The 25,984-nt window shown below is 33.0% G+C and overlaps 1 protein-coding gene across 2 annotated transcripts in view; it reads right to left on the bottom strand.

The window, feature by feature from the left end:
• The window catches only part of Pgant5 (polypeptide N-acetylgalactosaminyltransferase 5), an 84,977-nt gene that overhangs the window by 35,110 nt on the left and 23,883 nt on the right, over nt 1-25,984 (bottom strand). The window contains exon 1 of one of the 2 annotated variants that reach the window (XM_067280193.1): nt 8,637-8,791. The exons of the other annotated variant lie outside the window; for it this stretch is intronic. The gene's annotated coding sequence lies outside the window, so the exon portion shown is untranslated. Of the gene's footprint in view, nt 1-8,636; nt 8,792-25,984 lie in introns of those variants that run through there. 2 annotated transcript variants of the gene reach the window in all.

Below are 25,984 nucleotides of genomic sequence, written 5' to 3'. Positions count from 1 at the left end.
ATCATACTGTCCTATAACAATTAAAAGGAATAATTTTGTGACAGCACTATCAAAGATATGGAACAGAACATCTAAAGCAGAAGATAGAGAAAAACAACAAAATGAATTAAGAAATACATTTATATTAAACGATTACCCTAGTAGATTATTAAAAAAATGGATAACGGAATTTATAAAAGACAAATTTAATGTTAAAAACAAAATGATGATAATATATATATAATCATCATTTTGTTATGATATATATATGTCATTCCCTTACATTAAAGAAACATACAAAAAAATATAGAAATGTTTTAAAAAAATGTGGAGTTGTACTAGCAGCCATACAAAAAATAAAATCAAAAGTAATATTAATATCAATAAAATTAAAAATAAAGAAAAACTAGATGAAGTAGGTGTTGTATATGAGCTAAAATGTATGTGCAATAAACCAGCATAGATGAAACAGGAAGGCAATTCAAGACTAGAGTAAGAAAGCATGAAACAGCAATCCAGCTAAAAAAAATAACCAATCACCATGGACAGATCATTGTAGAAAATATGGATGTGTAATCAACAATAATAATATAAAAAAAAACCAAAAAAAAAAAAAAAAATGATAAGTTTTTATGAAGGGTCAAGGAACATTTTGCAATTGTAAATGCACACTGCACCATTAACTTAAATAATGGAATGGAGATAGATGACATGTGGGCAGAAGTGGTAAGGGCAAAGTAGCAAGTAACAGACAAAAGGCTGTTAGAACGATGCCTCGAGGGTTGGACATCGATATAGTGGAGCGCTGTATGTTTTAGCAAAAGAGGTTAGTTCATTATAATATAAATCATTTGAATGCTGTAATTTGTAATAATTTTGTAACATCTGTATGTTTCCCTATTGTAGATATGTATTACCTGATGAAGGGTGCAAACGAAACAAATTTTGCACCTGAAGTGCATTGTAATGTAAAAAAGGCTAACAGTTTGTAATCCTTAGTAGTTTTGTCTCTGATAAAATGTGGTTACAGATAAAAAAACCGATGGTTGTCTTCAGTATTAACCCTTGAAGTATTGAAGTTTTTTAATTTTTTAAGAAGGTTTTTTTTAAAAGATTGATTTTAAAAAAAATATATTCTTTTGATACATTAAATAAATCATACTCAGAAGTTCCACTTATCTTGGTACTGAAATCAATATTAAATAAAAATAAGAAGGAAGAACAGCTAATTAATGAAATTAATGTTAAAAATCTTTGAAAAGCATTTTCAGTCTTTATTTTCACCAGCTTCAGCTCTTTTGAAAATAATGCAAAATACATGCAGTTTTTTTTAAATTACCAATATATACTTATTTTGGTTTGGTTTGATTGTTTCTTTTTATTTAAGATATGAAACCTGTCTTTAAATTTAAATATTTAAATTACAGAAAATTCCATGAGTCAAAATTTTTCCTGTAACAGATTTCTCCCTGTATTAAACAGCCGACAATCCTTGGAAAATGCAGTACATATTCATATGGAAATCATTATGCCATATAACAAACAAATTTTCTTCTGATAAAATTCCCTTTATTTTAAATGCATGCTATTTGTGTTGAAGCAGACTATGTCAAAAATATGCATTTGAAGAGAGTTTAAGGACACTAGCTCCAACTACAAGCATTCTTCAATAACTATTCAATACGTCTTCAATAACTATTCATTTGATAAAATAGCAAGAACTTTATTAAATATATTTTTAACTGTGCCATCTTTAGAGGGAGTATTTTAACATTTTACATATTGAGGCAGACAAAAAGCCTCTAAAGAAAGGCTGACTCTGACATGAGGCATTTCTTCCCTGAGGTGTGTAGAAAGGACAAGATGAAGAGACTGACTGTATTATCTTGTTTGAAAATTTTTCACAAAATTGCTAAATTTGAACTATGAATTATTGGAATAGACATAGGGCAAGTTGCTAGATCCTTGATTTCTCTCCAGTTTTGTTGATTTTGAAGAAAATTTATAATAGTTTTAATAAGCAAAAAAAGTGTTATAAATAATACAAAACTTTTTAGCTTATTAAAACCTTTATTTCTTATTTTTTATCTTCTTTCTGTAGATTTCTGATATTAAAAACTAATGCCTGTTAATTAAAAACCAAAGTTTTAGGTTTAGCTTTCCTTTGCAACTTTTTGATAAGCATTTGCAAGTCGGCTGATTTCTGGCCATACTGAATATAACAGTCTGCAATACATTACAAATAGTTTACAATAGATGTGCAAAGAAAGTGAACAAGTGTCATACATTTTTGACCACACTTTATTAGTCAAGTTTATTTCTAAATGCATTTTATACTTTCAGTCATAACTGATCATTTGTTGTTATACTCCATATACAGAATTCTTTTATTTCTCTTTCTCTGTCTGCTTTCTTGAAAATCAAAAACAAAAATCTCACTTAAACTTCTTTTGAGCTCCTTAGTCTGTTTTGAAGCCACTAAAGGCTATATATATATATGTGTGTGTGTGTTTTTGTTTGTACATATACACAAATATATATATATATATATATATATATATATATATATACAATGACCCAAGAAAGTTATTCATATTTTGTATTTCAAGGATCTTACAAAAACTGTTCAAAAAGATTTTAAATAAGACAGTTTTGCTAAAGATTAATTGACTTTTGGGTCATCTTGTATGTATATGTATATATACAAATATATAGGAAAACAAGAAGACTTATCCAATGATCAAATTGTCATCTGGAAATTTTGCTTAATAAATAAATGTCATTAGGCAATTTCAAATTCATAAATTCGATCATTTAGAAACAAAGTTTGCTAAGTGATATTTTTCTAGTTTTGAAAAAATTCCTTTTACAGATCAAAATTTACTGGGACCAAATTCAGCTAATAAATGCACAATATTTTTTAGTTAAATATTTATGTTGTTGATCAATAGGAATAGGAATTTAATGAAAGATAATTTCATACTAAAATAAAATAAATTACACTTCATGACAACTTTTGAACATACAATAACTACACTGAAGTGTTGAAATTGGCATGTGAATTTGTCATGTAGTGTCTAACTGTAAGATGTCACATTTGTTTTAATTTTATGAGGCTACAGATGGTGAATTCATTCATTTTTTGGGTCTACTTCATCCATTGGCATGGTTTTTTGGCTGCTTAAGCACTTTGGCTGCATTGGTGAGCATTGTACATTGTGTGGATGTAAGGTAGTAAATATGTTTGTGATGCAGTAGCTATACTTCGACCAGTATTACATTCACCATTGGTTGCCAAGGGAGACTGGCAGATTTTTTTCAAACATGAGCCTGTGCCTAACCCACAAATGAAAATCTTGTTAACTAAGGTGACACATGAGCCAGTATCAGGCTGTGAAAATGTAACTACCATTTGTTTTCACCACAAGAATGGATTTGTTTATAAATCAGCCACTCCTAACATTGGGAACAGACACTGGATCAAAATACTGCTTGTGGATCTCTTTTTCATTTCTTACCATAGACCTTACTGGCATGGATAGCTCTACTGGAAGCTTATGTTCCCACCAACATTGCTCTTTGGTTCATTGTAACTACTATCTCTTGCTTGACAAGGTGGTGACTAGAGATGATGATGATGATAATAAACTATTATAATAAAAAAAAATCTGTTAGAAACTCTATAAAAGTTGGTCTTTTTGCAAAAAAATTGTACAATGTCATCATTATAAAGAAATTTTGCACTTTTGGTCATAAAAAAGTTAATTAGCACATTCTGCTAAAAAATAGATTATTTGTGGTAGCCACTTTAATTTAAAATTATAGACCTATAAATTCCTCACTGTCATTCATCCATCTTTCCTTAATCTCGAGAACAGCGTTAGACAGATGAAATCCGAGACCTTGTGATATGGAAGCCTTAGGGGCAGGATGCCCTGATTAACTATATATGGACTTTCAGTATAGACTGGAAGTCACATTATTTCAATTCAAAAATTTTCCCCTGAAATGAGTTAGACAGATGACCAACACAACTCCATTGCTAACAGGAAAAGGATCAGGGGCAAGACACTACTGATTTGAGGTGAAGAGAATATATTTTAAATTAAACTTTAAAAAAAAAAAAAAAAAAAAAAAAAAAAATTAAAAATTGCAGCCCAGAATTATGATGATGTCACAATAAATAATTGCTTGTTCACTATACCCTCCTAGGCCATTCGATCGATTGCTATGAAACTTAGCAAATCTGTTAATATACTACTAACTTAGATAATGTCATACATACCACTCTAAAATATTTATTGGATTTCTATATATTAATTAATTTTTGTCTACATTGGATTTGCTAGATCTATATTTAGTGCCATTTATTGGCAAGAAAATTTTTAAAATTATAAACTAAATATAATTCATACAAAAAAGGATATAATATTTAAAAAACTCAAAAATATTATATTCATTTAATTACTGTGACAATGATATAGTGAAAAGTAAACTCGTTACATTATTACTTTGATGAGTAGTACATAGCACTAAACTGCATGGAGTTGAAACTGTTACACCCACCGGTCATGCCTGCTGGCACATCAACAGGCTGGCCATGTAGTGTTTTCCAAGTTTTCTTCAAATTAGTAACACCTAAACAGGAGGCAATTTTCCATAAAATCCCTCCCAGGAAGCATCCCCTTGGCAAATCAACCACATGCCATGTAGCTGTAATCAAATAAACCAAACTAACTGTAATAATTTTTCTATAAATTTGCTATTTTATGAGAAAAACTTCCCACATAGTTAGAGGCATTCTGATAATGTTCTTAAAATTGGCTTTATTACTTATATTTTTGAAATTTACAATTAATAAGATTGTAACAATTACTGAGAAGAGTACTTTATAAACCCAGATGAAGCTGGGCCTAACAAGCTAGTTTAAAAATAAAATGAAATCTTAGAGCTCCCTTGGGGATTAAGAAAAGAGCAACCAAATAACAAAGGGAATGGGCACATGCCACAATTTACAGATGCTCTTGTCTTCACAAATCTAATCATACAAAAGAAAACTATCTTTTTAAAGGAGAGTCATTTCTATTGTTTCAACAGAAATGCATTTCAGGCTATGCTCCTCATCAGTCTGTTCTAAAAAAACAGTACATTGATGTGTACTCTACATATATGAAATACATATATAAAGCATACCTCAGTAGCGTAGCGAACATAACTGGCACCCGGGGCATAACTGGCACCTGACACTTTATTGGCACTCCCCTCCAGAAAAACATAGTTTGTCTTGGAGACCATTTGGGCACCCCTCTGCAAGTGGCGCCCGGTGCATGATACACCCCCTCGCTACGCCACTGGCATACCCTGTTAGTTTTTAAGAAATACTGCACTAACTTACTTAGTTGTTGTTTACAATAGTTTTAAGAAAAGAAAGAGTACATTACAATCTATAAGGAAAAGTGCCTTGTACTTCAAATTTAATTCATTCCAGGAGGTAGTTCAAACTCTGAATTATTTGAAGTTAATCATCTGAATCAATTTTTTCCATTAAAAATAATGAAAAGTCAATTAAATCCATTCCCAAATCCTGAACAATACCCATTTTGATAAGACTTAAAAAAAACAAATATATATAATTTAAGGTAAAAATAACAATTAAAATACCCTAATAATAAACCAATTAAATTAAAACATAAAAGTGATAAATAAAATATGTAAATGTTATATAATAAAATGAAAATTGTTAATGGTCACATACAGTAGACTTTAGCATCTTCATAGATGTGTGATTTAATTATAAGTTGTGAAATTTAACATATAGATATGTAATGTGAGATTTTATTCTTTGTTCAGAAATTTACTTTAAATTCTTTACTTCACATCCTGTTTGAATAAAATCAAATTGTAATGACTTCAAATAAAAAGCAAATCAACCACATTATGCTTATGACTTTCAAAAAGGATAAATAAAAAAAATAAAACAATAAAAAATTGTAATGTGTATGGGAAAAACTGCTCCTAAACTTTAAATAAGTCAAATATACTGTAGTTTAAAAAGTTTCATTTGAGAAATTTTGAACTAAAGAATACAAAATGTATGGGGTTCCAAAAGCTGTCAACAATGAAAATTTGCAAGAAATTGTTAACAATTGACAAATAACACAGAATACAGTATATATAATCAAACATCAAAAATAAACTGAAAAAAAGCACTTAAAACATACAAGCGTAATGCTTGAGCAAGAATGAATAAGGACATGGACACACAACAAATTGCGTTTATGCTTTAAGTGCAGTTTGAACTCTGAGGCAAATTTTGTCGAAGTTAGCATGTGAACTCTGAAGCATTCAAAGTACAAGATACCACTGTATTCTAAAATGATTACAAAATTATCCAAATTAACATGAATTGAAGTCAGCTGGATGAGATTTATAAAGTTTATAGTATCATTTTCAATGTGTATGGATATTCATTTGTAGATATGTATGTATGTATGTGTGTATATATATAAAATAGGACTTGTGATTAAAAATATAAATTGCAAATAATATAAAAAAAATCTTTAAATAGTTAATTAAAAAATAATAATAAGTCTTACATCATATAAAATGATGCTGCTTTTTTTTACAAATACTCTTTTATAATTCTTAAAATCTATATGTAAAATAGTTGATATCACTCATACCAACAGCTGTATTGAAATAAAACTTAGAATAGAATTAAAATATAGTATTGAATGAATGTAATTAAAATATATTTATTTTAATCTTTGAAAAAAAAATTCTTATATTACTAAATTAAAGTTGTGAAGAGAAAAATGATAATTCAATGAACAGGCCCTTGTGCCAAAAAATTCCAAATTCAAACAATTCAATAAACAATTATTTTAAACCATGTATTTTTAGATTATTGTTCATTTCTATACATGGTATTTTAGTACATCTACCAGTGGTGCACCACTTTCAAAAATATAAATACATATTTTGCAATTATTTTCATATTTTAACCTACTTTGAATTACTTAAAATTAGTATTTTATTATAACTGCATTATGTATTTTATTACAAATTTCAAAATTTCTTTACTACATGTGAAAAAAAAATGATAAGATTGCTATTGTATATTCAAATATAAATTTGTATATGCATATTCCCAATGGAAGCACCGTTTTGTCAAATATGGAATAGCTTCCATGGCAAAAATATTTGAATGGTGTAAAGCAGCCAAATTAAAAGGTATGTGTTTTACAGAACACCAACCTCATGCGATTTAGACAGTGGATGCTACACACCAAAATATGTAAAACTCTTCTAACGATTCTATCCAAGGCCAGCACAGCTTCCCTATCATCAAATGTCCCCACACACCACTGAAATCTACCTTTTATTTTATTTTATCCATTGCAAATTCATTATGTTATAGTAACATGAGTTTTTATATGTTCTGACCTATAATATTTTTATTACTAAATTATATAAATATATATATATATATTAAAATTATTTATATTAATATTCAAAATATATATGGGATGTTACAAATAAAATCCTATAACTTCAGAATGACTAAAGGTAGGAAAATTTTAACATACGTAATATATATATTTTGAATTTCAAAATCAGATATACAATTTCATTTTGTTTTAAAATCTTGTTAAATTCTTTACTCCATTATGATCAATTAACTTAACTGTTAACTAAAAATATTTTAATTCTTTTAACAATTTTGAATATTAACAAGCCAAACTTTTACATCAACCGAATACTGATTAAACTAGCAAGATTATAAATTACAGAAGAACTCTTCAGTTTTATTGACTACTATCATCAATTATTCTGATTAATCATCATTATAACTTATTAAAAATATCTGATTACTGCTATTAGTTTGTTCATCTTTATGGATTTAAAAGTATCAGTATATATTTTAAAATTTTAATTACGATCGCAAGTTAATAATTAAACAACGTATTATAATTATAAGAAAATATAATGTCATTTCATCCGAATTGAACCGTAACAGATAAAGGGTAGACATTAGTGACAAATTTTCTATTTAATTTACACATTATAAATGTATTTATTTTATTTTTTAACCGTAAAAAGCTATGCTGACATATGCTGACTTCACACTTAAAGAACTACATATTGACCTTGCTAATATTGCTAAACAAATATATATAAGCTATCTTTTTTACTCAAAAACCTGTATGCTATATTACACTGACTTTTTTAGGCTCACAAATATGTGCTGACTATGCTGACATTTTAAATTGAAAAATGCATACACTGCTTCTAGAATACATTTCTTTAAGCTCAGAAACCTGCATGCTGAGTTAGACTGAGCTTTTAAAGATATATACAGTACATTTAAGAGTATATATTCATGTATTCATATTACATTTTATACAAATGATTACTTTTAACATATAGATGTTGTTTAGATATATGATACATTTAAGCACATTAAATCAGACATGTTTATGACAAATTTTTAAAAATAAGTGGATACACACCTTGTAAATAAATTGGAAACATGTGTAGAAGGTAAATAAACAGGCAAACAACATAGATATTTCATGTATGTAAATTAAGTAAATTATTATTAAACTTTAAATATTTTAAGGAAAAAACAGAAAGGAAACGTAAATGAAACTTACCAATAATTCGATCAGCCCTTAAATTCCTTAAAAAATACCGAAATTTTGTATTTTTGACACATCAAAGTGAATAATTCAAGTAAAAAGGACGAAACATACCATTAGCACTTAAGCCTAACTGCAGACGATAAACAAGTTTACATGATCAGTCCTAACGCACATTTTTTTATTTAAAAAAAATTATTTAAATATTTATTATTATTTTCTTTAACTTAAAATATTTATTTAAAATGTATTCATCAATATATTTAATTATACATTTATTTTTTCAAACTTAAAAGATGTCTATGACACGATCGCTCTCGTGTTTCAACCGTGACAGATCGAAATTATATAAAAAAATTTAATTAAATACCGTTTTAGAATAGATTCAATTATATTTAAACATCTTTAAACTGTTATATAATTTAATCTGTAGTTTTTTTAAAAAAAAATTATTACCTTTAAAAAGGCGAGTTGACGTTCGATCCCGTAGCTAGAATGTAGTAAAGTGAAGCGCTCTTACGGTCACGTTTCTATAGAATGTCATCGGAAACATCCCGGTACGTCTGACCCATTAAAAAAATATTTAAATATATATAAAAAAACAACTTTCACTGACCCAATTCTAACTTTCTTCATTTGTTTTGTCGCAATTTGATTTCCGTTCCGTGTTTAACGCAAATAATCATCGGAACACATAATAAAAGGTAAGCAAATACAATGAACTCGAAGAGTAAATTTCCGTTTAAAGACTGCTCGTAATAACGTTTTAAACGTTAAAAATGCTTGCGAAAATAAAATAAAACGATCTTTCGGCATCTTTGCGCCGAAATCAACAAAAACCAAATTTAAATTTAAAAAAAAAAGAAACGAGAAAAATTCAAATGTAGTCATTTATTATAGAAGCGTGTCATAAACAAAAATATAATAATATATATAGAGAAAATTTTCTGGAAAATATTCTATTTTCGTCCTGTTCTATTAAACAATGAAAATATAGCATATTTAAAGATATTCGAGCGAATAATTTTCCACAAAAACAGGATATTCAAACGTGTACGTTTACGTCATCAATTACAAATCAATTCACTCACCAGATGGAACTAGTATAGCGCCAGCTGTAATATTACGAAATTTTCATTCGTGGAATCACTGGTGAAATAAAACCCCTCTCGGTGGATTACCAGTAATAATAATAATAAAATAAAATTTTACAAAGAATGAAATTTAAATATTATTATTCCGAATCTATTCAAAAACATTTTATATTAACAACAATAAAATTGTTTTATTCGAAGCATAACAGTGATATAATCAACTACACACACATATATATAATAGTTAGAGAAATGACCGATTTAAAGAACATTTACTTTCTTTAATAATAAAATAAAATAAAAATGAATAGAAGAAGACAACAAATAAAAGTGGAAGCGCTTGGCTAATTACGCTACATTTTTGTTATTTATTTTCGAATTTAGTGTGTTACAGTAAGGAAATAAATTTATAATTACCCTTTTGAAAATCAACAATTTATGAAAGATTATCCATTTTTATTTTTACTTATTTATTTTTTTCATAACTGTAAGAGAAAATTAAAAATAATTTTTATTATTCGTTTTTGTAAAACAATTCAATCAAATTTTTAAAACACTTGTAATAATAAATTCATAAATACTTAAAATTACTGAAAGAATAATTAAAAATATGCAGATTAGATTTAACACCAATATTTTTTGGAATTTTTAAATAAATAAATAAATAAATATATATGTTGAACGTTTATCTTTAAAAAATATATATTTTTCGACATTTTCAGAAGTATTTTTTGAATGTTTTATGTATTTTTTTAAAGTGTAAGTTTTTCGAGAAGTCCTCATTTTTTCTCCAAAAACACAAAAAAATACAGTTTATGGAAATTAGTTTGTTCATTTTATTTTTTAAATTTAAAATAACATTTATGTAATTTGAAAGAATTTACATATTTTTAACAGATTCTTTTTATATAAACAATAATTTAAAACGCTAATCCTTGTATAGGTATAGTTTTATTTTCAATCTCAATTTTCTATCGACTTAATTCTTGTTGTCTTTTGAAAAAAATTACGATACAAAAAATATTTAGAAAAGGTTTTAAAAAAATAAAAATCATTTCCTGAAAATTCTAAAAGTATTCATGGAAATATTCAAAAGCACAAAAAGTATTCGCGAAACCTTTTAAAACACAAAAAATATTTATGCAAACCTTCAAAAAAAATATGAATAGATAAAAAAAATCTATAGGAATATTTAAAATTGTCATTTTTCTTACAAAAAAGTAAAATAAAATGAGATTATTTTAATATTTAACTAATAGTTAAACCTTTTTTATGATGACATTAAATCTAAACATAATTAATTAATTCACAATCTAATTTTTTTTATTTTTTAGGAGAAGCGAATATTTCATACGACTGTTTACATATGCAATTAATTTTTGAGAGAAAGGGGAGAAAATAAAAGAAAAAGGGGAGAAGATATCGAATTTTAAACAATATTAACACAAGCGAACACATCTGCTCCCTTTACAATTCTCCGAAGATAAAAATATTTTAATAAAATAGAAATAAAGAAATCACTTCTAGAAAAAAAATCAATCGATATTTTTCCCTGTTGTTCCCTTCTATTTTTTTATTTTATTTTATTTTTTTTTCTTCAATTTTGCGACAGAAAGAACAAATCTCGTTTTGTTTCTTCCACCGAGACTCGCCTGACACCAGCAAAATAAATGCAAATTCCTTACTTTTTTTTCTAAATAACAAGATTTGAAAGGAGAGGAAAAACGGGAATGCAGGTTTTGGGGAATACAACCCGGAAACAACTAATGTAACGTCGAAAAAAAAATCATTATCATTCATATATAAAAATACAGTATGGTTCCTAGCGCTCCTCGAATCTAATACTCTACAGATCGGTACAATTTACACATTTCTACAAAGCATGCGATTTAAGATTCCGACCTCGGCCCTTACTTTTTATTAAATTCGTTCTGAAACCTTTTTTTTTTTTTTTTTTTTTTTTTACAAAATACGATGACGTTTACTTCCCTCGCTTTCTGCTAGAGGCAGCACCGTCGAACTCAATTATCTGTCTTCGTAATAATATATTCTTAAGACCAGTGCCGTAACTAGGCAGGTGCAACAGGTGCACCGGCACAGGGCCCACTCGGAAGGGGGCCCAAAATGCATGTATTTGTTTTATTATTTTCCCAAACTGAATTAATTAAGGAACCTAAATGAAAATTCTTGCACAGGGCACAGGAATGTCTAGTTACGGCATTGCTTAAGACCTATACGTTTCACACGCGGAGCGTTGACTAACCGAAATCGACTTCGGAAAGTACTAATTCCAGAAATTATGAAGTTTTTACGTAATAACGATCGTTGACCGTCTTCCTCGGGTCAGCCGAGGATCTCGTTAGGCTTTATTGACTACGGTACATATAGCAAAGCACGATTAACAAGTCGCGACAATCAGACTCGATCGCCAAGCCGGGAATTTAGCAACGTTAAAAAGTAAAAAAAAATCTACGTGAAACAAAGTAAAATAAAAGCGACTTCTTAATAAGTTCTGTGTATAGGCTGAACTTTATATAATATTAATTTTAACATTATGCATTTTTCACCGAATTCAAAGTTTGTCGTAGAGTGCGACGAAAGACTACTGCTCATTCTTAATTATACAAATTTTTTCGTTATTTCTTATCATTTGCTCGTATTAAATTTTTATAGCATTTTATTATTATTATTATTATAGAATTAAAATGAACAGTTACACTTTATTTAAGGACTTTTCGTTCTTTCCCACCGAGTATGATCGGTTATTCGAAATTGTCCCATCCCGATTATTTTGAGATATTTAATGGTACGCTGTGGTTTTAATGATAGTCCGGTCAGTATTTTCAATTAATCAGTTCTTAATCGTTACAGGAAAACATAAAATGCTGGAAAATCAGATTAAAAGTCATTAACAATGACATCCGATCTTTACTTACTGCAGTTAATGCCAACGCTGTGAACGCTCGTCGTAGAGCTGCCAATTCTTCTGGAATTTGGCAAAAATGTTTAGATTCTCGGACTTGTGTTTATTTTTTATCTTATATTTGTCTTTATTATAGGATACTATGGTGATTTTTCAAGAATCCAAAACTACAGAAAGTAAAACAAAAGCAAAGCAACACAATACAGTTAATAATAACAAAACATCAGATAATAAACAATTAGTTACAAATAATTACAATTTTCAGAGTCACATAACTGTAAGCAATATACCAAAATTACAATCATATTATCTCAAATGCTCTTACAACACAACTAATTATTACAATAAAACCATTCAATATGTTATATAAGTATATCTGTTACAGTCAAAACCCGTTTTTAGTTAGAACTAGTTGAAACTAGTTTATACTAGATGTCTTTGTTAAAACCCGTTTTTAGTTAGAACTAGTTGAAACTAGTTTATACTAGATGTCTTTGTTAAAACCCGTTTTGTCTAGTTAAAACTAGTTTTAACTCAAATTCATTTTTGACTAGCAGTAAATTCTAGTTAATTTACTGCTGTACATGTTTTGATTTTAGATAAAACTAGTTTTAACTTTTAACATTAGTTAAAACTAATTTTAGCTACATAAATATGTTTGGGCGAAATAAAGTTATGTATAGTGATTCGGGGGAAGATGCCTAACATTATGCTTATAAAGGAAATTATAGCGATAATTTGGGTTTTGGAGGCCTCTAACGAAAATATCATATTCTTGAGCATGTTTTTCAAGTAAAACTTTGGAGTATATGAAAAATAACTGTATATTGTGTTTGCAATGACGACTTTTTTACTGTCTGGCATTTTAGGCATCTCACCCTAAGTATCCGGGTGAGATGCCAAATGCCATTAGGGTAAGATGACAAATATAATTGCATGAAATTAATTTTCGAATATCTTAACCAAATTTAATTTATTGCATATGTAGTACAAAGTACTTCGTAGTAAGTATAACAGCGCAGTTTAAGTATTGTTAAGTTTCCGCCCGTTCTAACGCGCTCTATAGCTAGCTGAAAGCTTTTTTCAGTCCAAAAACCTTTTTGAGAAGTCCTTATATAATTTCTATGCGTATCCTGCAATAAAACGAGAAAACAAAAATTTATTAAAAATAGGCATATTGGAATTCAATTAGCAAAAAATAGGCATGTTACCCATGAAAAATGTGGCATCTTTTCCACTTGTCGGGGTAAGATGCCTACGTTGTACGTGTTCTAGAATGTCTGATCGGGATCGGCGGTAGCTCACAATGGAAACTTTAGAACCTTAACTACATCACATATTAATTCCGCAATTTTTAATAAATTCTATTTTAACTTTTAGTTTTAAAATGATTATAGAAACATTTCGCAACAAAAACTTCGTTCTTATCTTGCTTTTATTCTTCTCGGATGTAGAAAATGAGGTAACGGTAGCCAACTACAGCTTTTCGCACTCAATATTGGCCCAACGATTCATCGTACAAACACACAAGGACGACGCCAGCCAATGGGTAAGGGGGGGCAAGATGATGTAAATTGATAGAGGATATGAATTGTATGTAGGTAAAATAGAAACGATTCATAAAGTTTTAATCATTTACTATGTACCGGAAAAGAAATATCTCAAATAAAACATTTTCTTTAACTTACAAGAAGCCTAAAAAGATTATTTTAATTAAAACTTAGCATTTAAATAACTTTTTCGAATTTCTAGGGGAGGGCAACTGCCCCTCTGCCCCTCCCCCTGGCGACGCCCTTTCAAACACATGACAATATCTGACGTTATAGTTTGAAAATATCAAAAAGTAGGCATTTTCCCCGCTTACCATCCTACCCCGAATCACTCTGTATGTTATAGTCAAAACCAGTTTTTAGTTAGGATGCGTTTTAACTAGTTTATACTGGATGTCTTTGTTAAAACCCGTTTTGTCTAGTTAAAACTAAAATTTACTGCTAGTCAAAAATGAATTTGAGTTAAAACTAGTTTTAACTAAACAAATTTTAACAAAGGTTTTTATAAACCTTTGTTAAAATTTTTAACGGGTTTTAAACAAAGACATCTAGTATAAACTAGTTTCAACCAGTTAAAACGCGTTCTAACTAAAAATGGATTTCGACTGTAAGATATCCATTAAACCATTTTATACGTTATACAACCTTTCAGCGGTGTTGTGCAGAATCTAAGTTATAGTGTTATTCCGGGTGCCGACATGATTCTACCAATTTTGTTATACATATTATCGAAATTAGCCCAGTTATAATGGAGTTCAAAACCATAATTTTGAAGTCCATTATAACTTATGTTATAACATAATATAAGTTATAATGGACTTATAATTTAAGTTATATAAGTCCATTATAACATAATTTTGAAGTTATGTTGTTAATTGAATTATGTTCTTGCATGTGAGGCGATTGCACAACATATAGATGACGATACGGAGCGTAAACACATGCGTTGTAATATAAATATGCAAGTAAGAGATTAGTTTTTTATGTACCACGACCTACACCGAACTATGGTTTCCATTTAAGTGTGTAATTAATAACTAAAATATAATTTTTACTATATTTCTATTCAATCAGCGTGCCACCGATTTTTTGATGTTAGTTCCGGCTGCTTTCATTTGTTATCTATTTAACTGAAATTTAATAAATAAACGAAAATGGAGACCAGATAGTGAGAGATCAGTTTGCTTCGATATTGACTAGGGTTTAAGAAACACGTTTAGTTCGAACACCCGTTTGGACATGCATTCAAACGTGTGTTCGACCAAACGTAATACAAGTAGAAAATGATAAATAACGATAGCCTTGTAAGAAGTCATATTTGCCTAGATCGAACCCATATCCAACAGTTAAATAGCATATAAGTTAAAGAATTACATAATATCTAAAGAAACCAAACGTTGCAAGAAACACGTTGAATCTGGTCCTTTGATATAACATTGCTAAATCAGTTAAGTGGGTAGTTATTTACGGCGAATTCTTCACGAACAGATAAATCGTAAACAATATTTAAAAACCGGAAGAAATTTTATGTAAAAATAGCAATTCACAAATCAATTTAACATCATTCTCGTGCAAGATTTCGAATCATCACCACGAAGCATAAAAAGTCGAAATTCATTATTAATAATAATGACGTATGTAAATAGAAATTATTAGTAAATATTTATTTTAACATAATCTAAATATTAATTATATTTTACGACACTAATTAATGTAATTTAATTTTCCGCTTTTCTAATTCCCTATTCCAGAAATAAATGAGTAAACTGCTTCGTATCATAACCTTTAATGAATTTCTAAATATAAATTCTGTGGCAAAATTCTAAATCATTTTTATTAAAAACAAACAATAATTACACGAAGTTCATTCGATTTTTTGAAATTTTATAGATTTTAATAAGTAAATATCATGTGTTTAGTGCTTTTCCATGCTTCAACCCTATCAGATCTCCATCCTGCCATTCTGGGGAATCCGGAATCGAATCCGGGAAAACTCTAAGAATTTATCGGGATCTGTCCTTTCTGGATATATTCCCTTGCCACCCAGCCTCCCCGTCGAGCCCAATTTTTACATTTTAAAGTTGATTATTTAATGAAATTACATACATTTCTTTCCAAAGAACGTGTACTCGACACTTATTGCAAGTTCTTCGAGTTGATACGGAAGGAGGGAAGAACGTACAGAAATTAAAAATTGCAAATTGGTGTATTAATAAATATACAATATGTAAAAACAGTATTGGAAATATTTTAAAACTTACAACAAGAAATTCCGACTACTCTGCGGCTTAAGTAATAATGAATTTCTGAAGTCAAATAAGAAATTTCACATATTAAGTGTCAATATGGCTATAAAATATCGAGTGGTGGGTAGAAATCCTTTTAAGTTAATATCACACATGAAAATCAGCGATGTCCAAAAGTACTAAATATCCAGTGTGGCGGACAGGTGTAGACTTTTGAAAACAGATGCAGAAACACGATTATAATGTTTCTACAACTGTTTATTCGACTATAAATTAGATATCAAATACATATTTTATCCTATGTTTAGAACATAATCTGGCAATAAGAATCGTTTTACAAAAATTTTAATTTTAGGCATATCTAAGTGTGTTACATACTAATTAACATAGGACCCTATAAAGCGAAGGAATACAAAGAATTTTAAAAGACAAGGATTCTTTTAAAAAACAAAAAAATACCTAATATACTCCTTCGTCAATCGTTAATTAATTATTTTTTATTTCATTCAATAAATAAATGTAATTTAAAGACCATTTTTTGATTTAAAAAATGTTATAAAATCCCGCCTCGATCGATTTCTAAGGATCACATAATGGAATTTATTGATTTTTTTTTAAATAAAAATATTAAATATCTGTTTAATTAATAGAAAAAATATAGCAAATTTTTAAAAGCAAAGTCCGTTAAATACACTTCTAATTGGAATTAAATGTGTATTTCCTTCAAAAAAGAGAGAGAGAAAAGAAAGAAATGTGTTAATTAAGGAACGTTAGAATGACTTCCTTATAACATAGACCTAATGATCCGAACCACATATTAAATTCTAAATAACATATCCATTTAATAAGAATATGAAATTCCAGTATCGTAGTTGCACTATTTTTAATGGTATAGAAAGCCAAATAAGTTATAGGCATACCTCGCTAATACGGCAAATTAGATCCCAGACCACCGCCGTAAAGCGAATCCACTTGCCATTGCACATAAAACATATTTCACTCTTATTTATTAATTGCGCTAGACCTAAACAACCGTGCAAAAGTAGATTGAAAAGTATCTAGATATATACGAGTATACCGGGAGCTTCTATTAACGCAATTGCCATTGACATGAAAGGATAGAACCGCACGACCTAAGGAAGTTACATCTTCCGATTATTTTACCATAGTGTCAGCAGGCAATGGGAAACGTAAATACAGTAGAAGTAGAGTACAAGTAGAACTTCTGGTTTTTGCCGTCAGAGGTCGTACTTTGGCACATTCTATCACGAACCTCTAGCGCTTCAGCCCTCGACTTATCTTTTTGCTCTCCGGACTTGCTCGGCTCGACTACTTGGGACGTCCTCTCAGACACTCTATCAAGCGATCATGCCCCAGTCTCCCTTTCCATTACCGCTCTAGCACCCCGGCAGGGGCCTCGGGCACGTTTTCACTGTAGTACTGACTGGTCCGGCTTCCCCACCCGGTTCGAGAACTCCGTCTCTTCACTGGCCCACCGCCCCCCTTCGTACTCCCAGTTCGCCGGCCTGCTTCGGGAGGCGGTGGAGGACTGTTCGGTGTGGCGCGCCCCTCCTCCCCCTGGGTCCCCACCTTGGTGGACTCCGGCTTGTAGCCTCCTTCGGGCTAAGAAACGAAGGGCCTTTCGTAAAGCCCGCCAATCTGCCTCCTTGGCCCTTTGGACTCGCTACAAACGTCTCAGCGCCCTTCTCCGCCGGCAATCCCGACAAGCACGTCGGGAGTGGTGGGGCCGACTCTGCTCCTCCCCTCCTTCTCCGTCCACGATCTATAGGATTTTTCGCCGCCTCCGCACGCCCGCGGACGCGCCAACGTCTCACCTCATTTTGCGTACGACGGAAGAAATCACTTCGCCAGCCCAGCAAGCAGAGGCGCTGGCCGCCTACTTTGGTCGGAACCGCCCTTCGGGCGCGTTCGCCCCAATCACAGCGAACCACAACGACCAGCTAACCCTAGAGGACGGCCCGTTCCGTCCAGCGGAGCTTGCTTCGGGGCCTTCGCCCAACCACTCCGGGCCCGGACCGCATCCAGGCCCAGGCCATTCGTGCACTCCCTCCGTCGGGCCTCGCAGCCCTCCTGGCAGCCTTGAACAGAGCATGGTTGGCGGGGACATGCCCCCAGGAGTGGAAGTTAGCCCATATAATTCCTATTCGCAAACCGGGTCGCCCGGCGACTAATTGCGCCTCCTACCGGCCAATTTCTCTAACTTCCCACATGGCCAAACTATTCGAACGAATGGTTCTGCACCGTTTCCATATTTCTGCGGCTAATTCCACCTTCTTCCACCCACACCACTTTGGGTTCCTGCCCTATCGGGGCGCCGAGGAAGCTTTGCTCCTCCTTCACCATCAGGTCGCAGTGGCTCGGGCCCAACGGAAGTGGGTCTTTATGTTGGCTCTCGACTTGGAGGGGGCCTACGACTCGGTCAGCCAGCAGGGCCTCCTGGCCAAGATCCGGTCTTATGGCATTGGGGGCAGGTTTCTTTCTTGGCTTAGAGCGTTTCTGCTAGACCGCCAATTCCAGGTTTGCTGGCGTGGAATCCTCTCCCATCCCCACCCGTTCCGGCAAGGTATCCCTCAGGGGAGTGTACTGGCCCCCCTCCTTTTTTTTAGACTCTTTCCGCCCTGTGGGCACTAAGAGGGCCTCTTTTAGTAAGGCCCATCAGGGGAGTCTACTGGCCCCCCTCCTGTTTACCTTATATATGGCCGATCTCTGGAGGGCTATTCCACTGGATGTTTCGGTGATAGTATATGCCGATGACATCTTTCTTCTCTCAGCTAGCTCGAGCCCTACCAAGGCCCACGCCCGCGCCCAACAAGCTCTAGACCACTTGGAACATTGGGCGTTGGGGTGGAGCATGTCCTTTTCTGCTACCAAGAGCGCGTCAATCGACTTTTCGGCCAAAACCAATCGCTCACCTTTATCTTTCACCCTCAGTTCGGGATCCATCCCCCAGCAAAGGGTAGTCCGGGTCTTGGGCCTCCAACTCTCTCATACTTTCATGTGGGACAACCATGCCCAATTCCTCCGGACCAAACTAACGCGGTCCTGCTCCTACTTAAAATACTTTGCTTCCCGCCGGAATGGAGCTCGGACCGCCGACCTCTTGCGCCTTGTCTACTCGGTGCTTCGCCCAATGGCGGAATTTGGCACCCCGCTCCTGGAGGAGGCTCCGCCCTCCAGCATTAGCTGTATGGAGCGCCCATTACACGAGGCCCTTCATACCGTGCTGGGGGTCCCCAAATCGACCCCCCTGATCTCCCTCTACATGGAAACCGGGTATATCCCGCTTCAGCTTCACCTTCGTCATAGAGCAATAGCGCATGCGGTAACCCACTTATCTCGGGGTCCATCTAGCCCTCTGTTCCACCTTTTCCAGGCGGCTCCCAGTCTGGCCTCTCACCATTGGCGCCGTTTTCAGTCTCCTTATGTTGACCGGGTTTTCACCCATTTCGATAATGAGAGTCTCCCGGTCGCCAGCCTTTACCGCCAGAATTTCCACCCCCCGTGTGCAGATCAGGTCCGGCCCAAGATCCACCTCAATGAGTGGTCCGCAGCGGGTGCGGACCACGCCGAGGGCTTGATAAGCCTTTACTCCGAGCTCCACGCTAAACTATGGTACGACAGGTACTGCATCGGTACCGATGCTTCGAAAACTACTCTCAGGACTCAGATCGGCATCGTCATTCCGAACGATGGTATCCGGGAGACTTGGCGCCTCCACGACGCCTGCAGCGTTTTTACGGCAGAAGCTATCGGGATTCAGCGAGCGCTGACGATCGCCTCCCAATATAATCGTCCGACTGTAATTTTTTCAGACAGCCGCTCTTTTCTGCAGGCAATCGCGAACGTCTCTTTCTCTTCGACGGCCATCATCTCAGACATTGCATCTATGGTCAGCAGGTTCCTTGCCCCCCTGGACCTCGTTTGGATCCCAAGACATTCGGGCATTCAGATTAACGAAGCGGCCGATAGGGCAGCCAGTCACGCCGATCTTACTGGCTCCTGGCGCCGCTCCCTGACCCCGAGAGACCTACGACGGCTCAACAGGGACAAGATCGTGCTCGCCCTCACCGACAATTGGTCGGCAGCTCTCCAGCACAAGGGGAGGGAGCACCTCCGACCGTTCTCCCCTTGGCCCTACCATCTGGCCTCCTCGCACCGTGCGGAATCGCTTTTGGCAAGGCTACGTACAAATACGGCACCTCTTCAATCTTTCCTTTTTTCTCGTCACCTTAGCCGCTCACCGGACTGCCAGCACTGTGGGCAGGAGGAATCCCCCGATCACTTTTGGCTGGTGTGTCCGGCGTACAACGAGGCCCGTCGGGAGTTGGGCCAAGCCCTCTCTTTGGATCTGCACCAGACTCGTCACCTCAGCCAACTTTACTGGCCTCACGCGGGCTTAGACCCACGCCACCACATCTCAGCCCTTGAGCGGTACATATATAAGACCGGCCGCTTCACCTAGCCACCAGGCGGCGCATCGGAAGAAAAGCCGACAACGGCCACACCTTCCAACATAAACCCACGTACAAGAACAAGAACTTTTTCCATGGAAAAAATGGTGTAAACATACAATATTTAAGCAGATATATATATGAATAATGTATATAAAATTCGGGTAACTGACTACGAAGAGAGATATATTGATATCTTAATCATAATTATGTTTACAAGTATTGTATAAGTTCAGATTAAATAAGACAGTATAACATAAATTTTAATATGTTACCGGTTTAAACACTGTTATTTTTTTGGAATTATCACATCCATTGATTCAAAAAATACTATCCAATCAACAACTTTATTTTACCCAGATGTATTTCAGAAATTACAATATTTCCCTCCTCGCTGGGTATAGACTAAACAAGGCACAAACACTTTCAATACTCTAGTAAATATACAAAAATAATACATTAAGTTTACAATTATACAACTACTAAAACTTTTTTTAAACTATTTACCTCACACGCTTTCAATATTCCAACCGGTTTTTACTAATTTTCATAAGAAAAATCATTTTTTCTTATCTTAAAAAAATGGGAGGCAGGAGGAGAGGTGTTCCTGTTGCAGTAGAAGTGTTGGTGAATGAAATGAAAAAATAAGGAATGAAGGCAGACTGTGGATAAAATGTATAGTTACACAGGTACTGCAATAATTGATGTTACGATTAGGTTATTCTTTTAAATATTTAAATAATGTATTTTTTTAAAGACAAAATAATTATTTTATTATGGAAATTAGTAAAACACGGTTGGAATATTGAAAAAGCGTGTGAGGTAAACATTTTAAAAAACTTTTAGTAGTTGTATAATTGTAAACTTAATGTATTTATTGTATATTTAGTAAAGTATTGAAAAAGTGTGCCTTGCTTAGCCTGTATGAAAGAAAGCCCACTGAGGAGGGAAATTTTGTAATTTCCGAAATGCATCTGGGTAAAATAAAGTTGTCGATTGGATAGTATTTTTGGAGTCTGTGAATGTGATAATTCCTAGAAAATAACGGTGTTTGAACTGGTTACATATTGAAATTAAAGGGAGGGGGAACATTATCCAATTTCAATATAATTTTACTATATTTTACAAATAAACTATTCTTCCTTATTTGTGGTTAATTGCATAATATGGTAATAATCATTAGAACTATATAAAAATACTGTATTGCTTTTACTTTCCAGGTTGTTATGTATAATCCCAAGATTTTTACATTTTTGGACTCAAGGCACCTTTAAACGTCGGGAAATGCAAAAACAAACAAACAAACAAATTCGGGTGTTTTTCTGTATTTATAGGTGTTAGTGTGTGGGGGGCACGATTTTTTCGCCTTCTTTGAAGCTTAATAACTTCTATGCCTTTTATCTAAAATTTCTGAAATTTTGCAGGGAGGTTTGTGTATTAGGGACATTGATGCTATTAAGTTTCGGTGGTTAAAGGTCAAGAGGGTGAGGAGATAGCGGGAGGTCGTGTGTCATATTTCGAGTGAGGTCAGACTTAATATTTTGCTGGTTATTAGCATTTACAATTTTTTAAAAATAAAATATCGTAATAGATGGCGCCACACGCAATTTGAAATGATTTTGCCGGGAAAGTTACGCAACTCGTTGCTGGATTTTTTTTAAAAAGATGTAACTAAGATCAGGATAAGTAAATAAAATAACCAAGACGTAACGTGAAAGTACTATTTTTGAGACATTAAAGGAATAATTATCAATTTATATTTTGGAATATCCAAACTAGTAAAAATTCTAAATCAATATTTATATTTGTAGGTAATTAATTTTAATTTAGGAAAAATGCACTATTTATAAACTGCTTTATAAAATTATTATAAGCTATAATGATTACTTTCAGTTAACTTGCTTCCTTGATTTTAATTCCTTGATTTAACCCTTTTTGGATTCTTCTGCTCTCAAAAATTGAGATGCGCATTAGAATCGAGCACAAAGTCGACTTAACCTTTATGCCGAAAACGTGTTTACAGATATTTTAGTGTGAATCTACGTACTAGTAAATTTCGTGCAAACCGACGTCAAATCTAACTGTTAAAACGTCGATCGTAGGGGAGAGCGGGGCTAAAAGTTCCCGGGGTAAGTTGTTCCGATTGAAATAGCTCCACAAGGAAAAAATATATATATAATTAGTAAATATTTCATGAAATCGAACGTTTCTGCGCACCGACGGCAGCTATCTTAATCAGGCCAGTGACGTCCGGTACATTGGAAAGAGAGCCTGTACGTCGCTGATCCACATAAGTAAATATTTACGTGTTTGATATTTTTGGTATATCTGGCGAATTTAAATAGTTAGCGATTAGTTGTTTGGTATTTTTATTCAAAAATATATCGAGTATCTTGATATACTACGCTAAAACTGTATATGTCTCGTAACCTAATCTAGTAGCTGCTGTTTTGAACCCATGTGCTATCGGGGCTAGATGTTCCCTTCTTTGGGGGAATGTTGTGACCTTGAAACAACTTGCCCCAGTTCATCTGTACCGATAATGCAGTAAAAATAATGTTTTTTTTCCTTTTGCAGTATGCGGACTTATATTCGAAAAACAACACGGGGTTCTGTATCTCAGGAGTTGATGCAAAGAGCTGCAGATGCAGTTATTAAAGATGGTAAAAAAATAAAAATAAAAACTGTTGCCAGAGAATTAGATATTTGTCATATGACGTTATATAGATTTGTAAAGAAGTTGAAATCTGGAGTAGAAAACGATGCGATTGGCTACAAAAAAGTAAGATTGGTCTTTATTGAAGAGCAGAAAAACAAGTTAGCAGAGTATTTGTCAAATGTAAGCTTTACTGACGAAAGACAAATCTTGGATCAGCCAGGGTCATCGGGAGTTGTAAATTTGCCTGCAACTTCTGGTGTTATACAAGAACTTGGAAAGGATGTTCCTTTCTCTCCTTTTCTTTAAGTAAAAGTTATAAATGTTGAAACGTAAAAATGTTTTCTTTATAATAAATTTAAGAAAAACAACTAATTATTGATAAGATATTATTGATTAGTCTTTAAATACATACTTAGTTAAATAAATTATTGTTTTTTTACATATTACACCTTCCATAGATCTTGTAACAACTTGCTCCACCCTGTTAACAACTAGCCCCGAACCGGGGTAAGTTGTTACTTTCCGACTTTAGGTATTGTATTATTAATTATAAAAAAACTTACAAAAAATCAACCCCAAAACTGTATTTATAGCAAAGTTAGATATATTACTAAATTTTAATCTCTTAATACTTATGCTAGAATTATGTTTCCTTAACAAAATATAAGGTTGATTAAAAAACGGAACTTGTAGCCCCGCTCTCAACTACGTAAATTTTGACTGTGGTTTTGTATTGGTTCACAGATCCTCTTGATAATTAAGTACACTCGAAAATGTGGACGTCGTAAAGCACTGTATACATGAAAGTGAAACGCTTTTCAAAAAATGTGTTTGTTACTGTTAACATATTAATACAGTACTATTAATATGATACATTAACTGTTTGCAGTTGCTTGTTGGTGTTATAGGAGCTCGCATTACATTTGTAACACGAGTCTCGAGATTACTATAATTCACTTTTATTTGTATCACAATTCTTCGGAAGAATGCACTATCTTTTTCTGAATTTCAAAGAAGAATGTAGCAATAACCTATTTTACTAAAACAAAAATAAAAACGTATACAGAAAAGAGCAATTATTTATTGTGACATCGTCACAATGCCGCCGGGTTGCAATTTTTACTCATATTCTTAATAACGTTTTAATTTAAAATATATGCTCTCCATCTGAAATTAGTAGTGTCTTGCCCCTGTAAATCACACTTTTCCTGTTAGCAATAGTCGTGCTGGCCATCTATCTAACTACTTTCAGGGGAAAATTTTTGACTCGAAATAACGTAACTTCCGTTTTGTAGTGGAAGTTCGTATATAGTTAATCTGGGCTTCCTACTCCTAATCTTTCCTTATCTCGTCTCAGCTTTCATCTGTCTAACTCCATTATCGAGATTAAGGAAAGACAGACAGACAACAGACAGACAGGCAACAGTGGGAATTTATAGGTCTAGAATTTTTTCAAATTGTAGCCCAATAAGTCTCTATACTAGTAGAAAAACGTTTGACATACGATGTTTGCGCCAAACTATACCCTCTAAAGGCAGCTTCGAAAAACTCAACAGTACCGGGTTTTAAGAGCCTGTAGCATAACGTAGGCCACGATTTTGCAGATTATATAGAGAAATTGCTACGATACGCCTCCAAAAAATTTCTCGGAGAAGGTGTACTATATACAATAATACACATTCTAAAAGTTTAAAGAGTTTTTACACCCCATGAGCACTAAGAGCATTTTTATCATTACGTACTTTTAGAATTTATGTAACTTTTTAAAATTCTTAAATTAAATCTATAATTTAAGCTTGTCCTTCTGCAGTAATTTTTATTAATTTTTTTTTTTTTCAATTTATCCGTCTGTTTAAGCTTTCGGACCAAACTATTACAGCTAAAAAGATAAAATTCGATTGAACGATTATATATAAGCCTATATATATGAGTCGACAACGTATTTTTTTTATTTTTTCGCAATTTTGTTTCAGTTGATATAGTTTTATTTGATTTTATAACGGAAAATAAATAAATTTTATCTAATTTTTTAAGGGTTTTTCGTCGGCTAAAACCCAACGTTCGCGAAATTATTCAAATTGGTGGGGGGGGAAGCTTGTAAAAATTAAAATTTCAGAACGTTTTTTGATATTTTAACGAATTAACTGAAAGATTTTGGGGATTTTATGCGGTTCTACGGAGGAATAAATAGTAAGTCTGCAGCGATCTGATAATGACGTCAGGATATAGTAGAGAATTACATTACACAAAAAAGGAAATGGCATATGCATCCATTGCATCCTTCTTCCTCAATAAAAGTGGATTACATTCGGCTAACGATATACTTACACTCTTATACTGTATATATTCGGTTTTTGAATACTAATTCCTAAACAGCTTATCGCAGAATCTAACTAATCAATGAGAATTTTGATAGTTG

The sequence above is a fragment of the Centruroides vittatus genome, unplaced genomic scaffold, assembly GCF_030686945.1.
Source record: "Centruroides vittatus isolate TY-2023 unplaced genomic scaffold, ASM3068694v2 contig_882, whole genome shotgun sequence".
Lineage (NCBI taxonomy): Eukaryota > Metazoa > Arthropoda > Arachnida > Scorpiones > Buthidae > Centruroides > Centruroides vittatus.
This window is presented reverse-complemented; position numbering and strand designations above follow the sequence as displayed.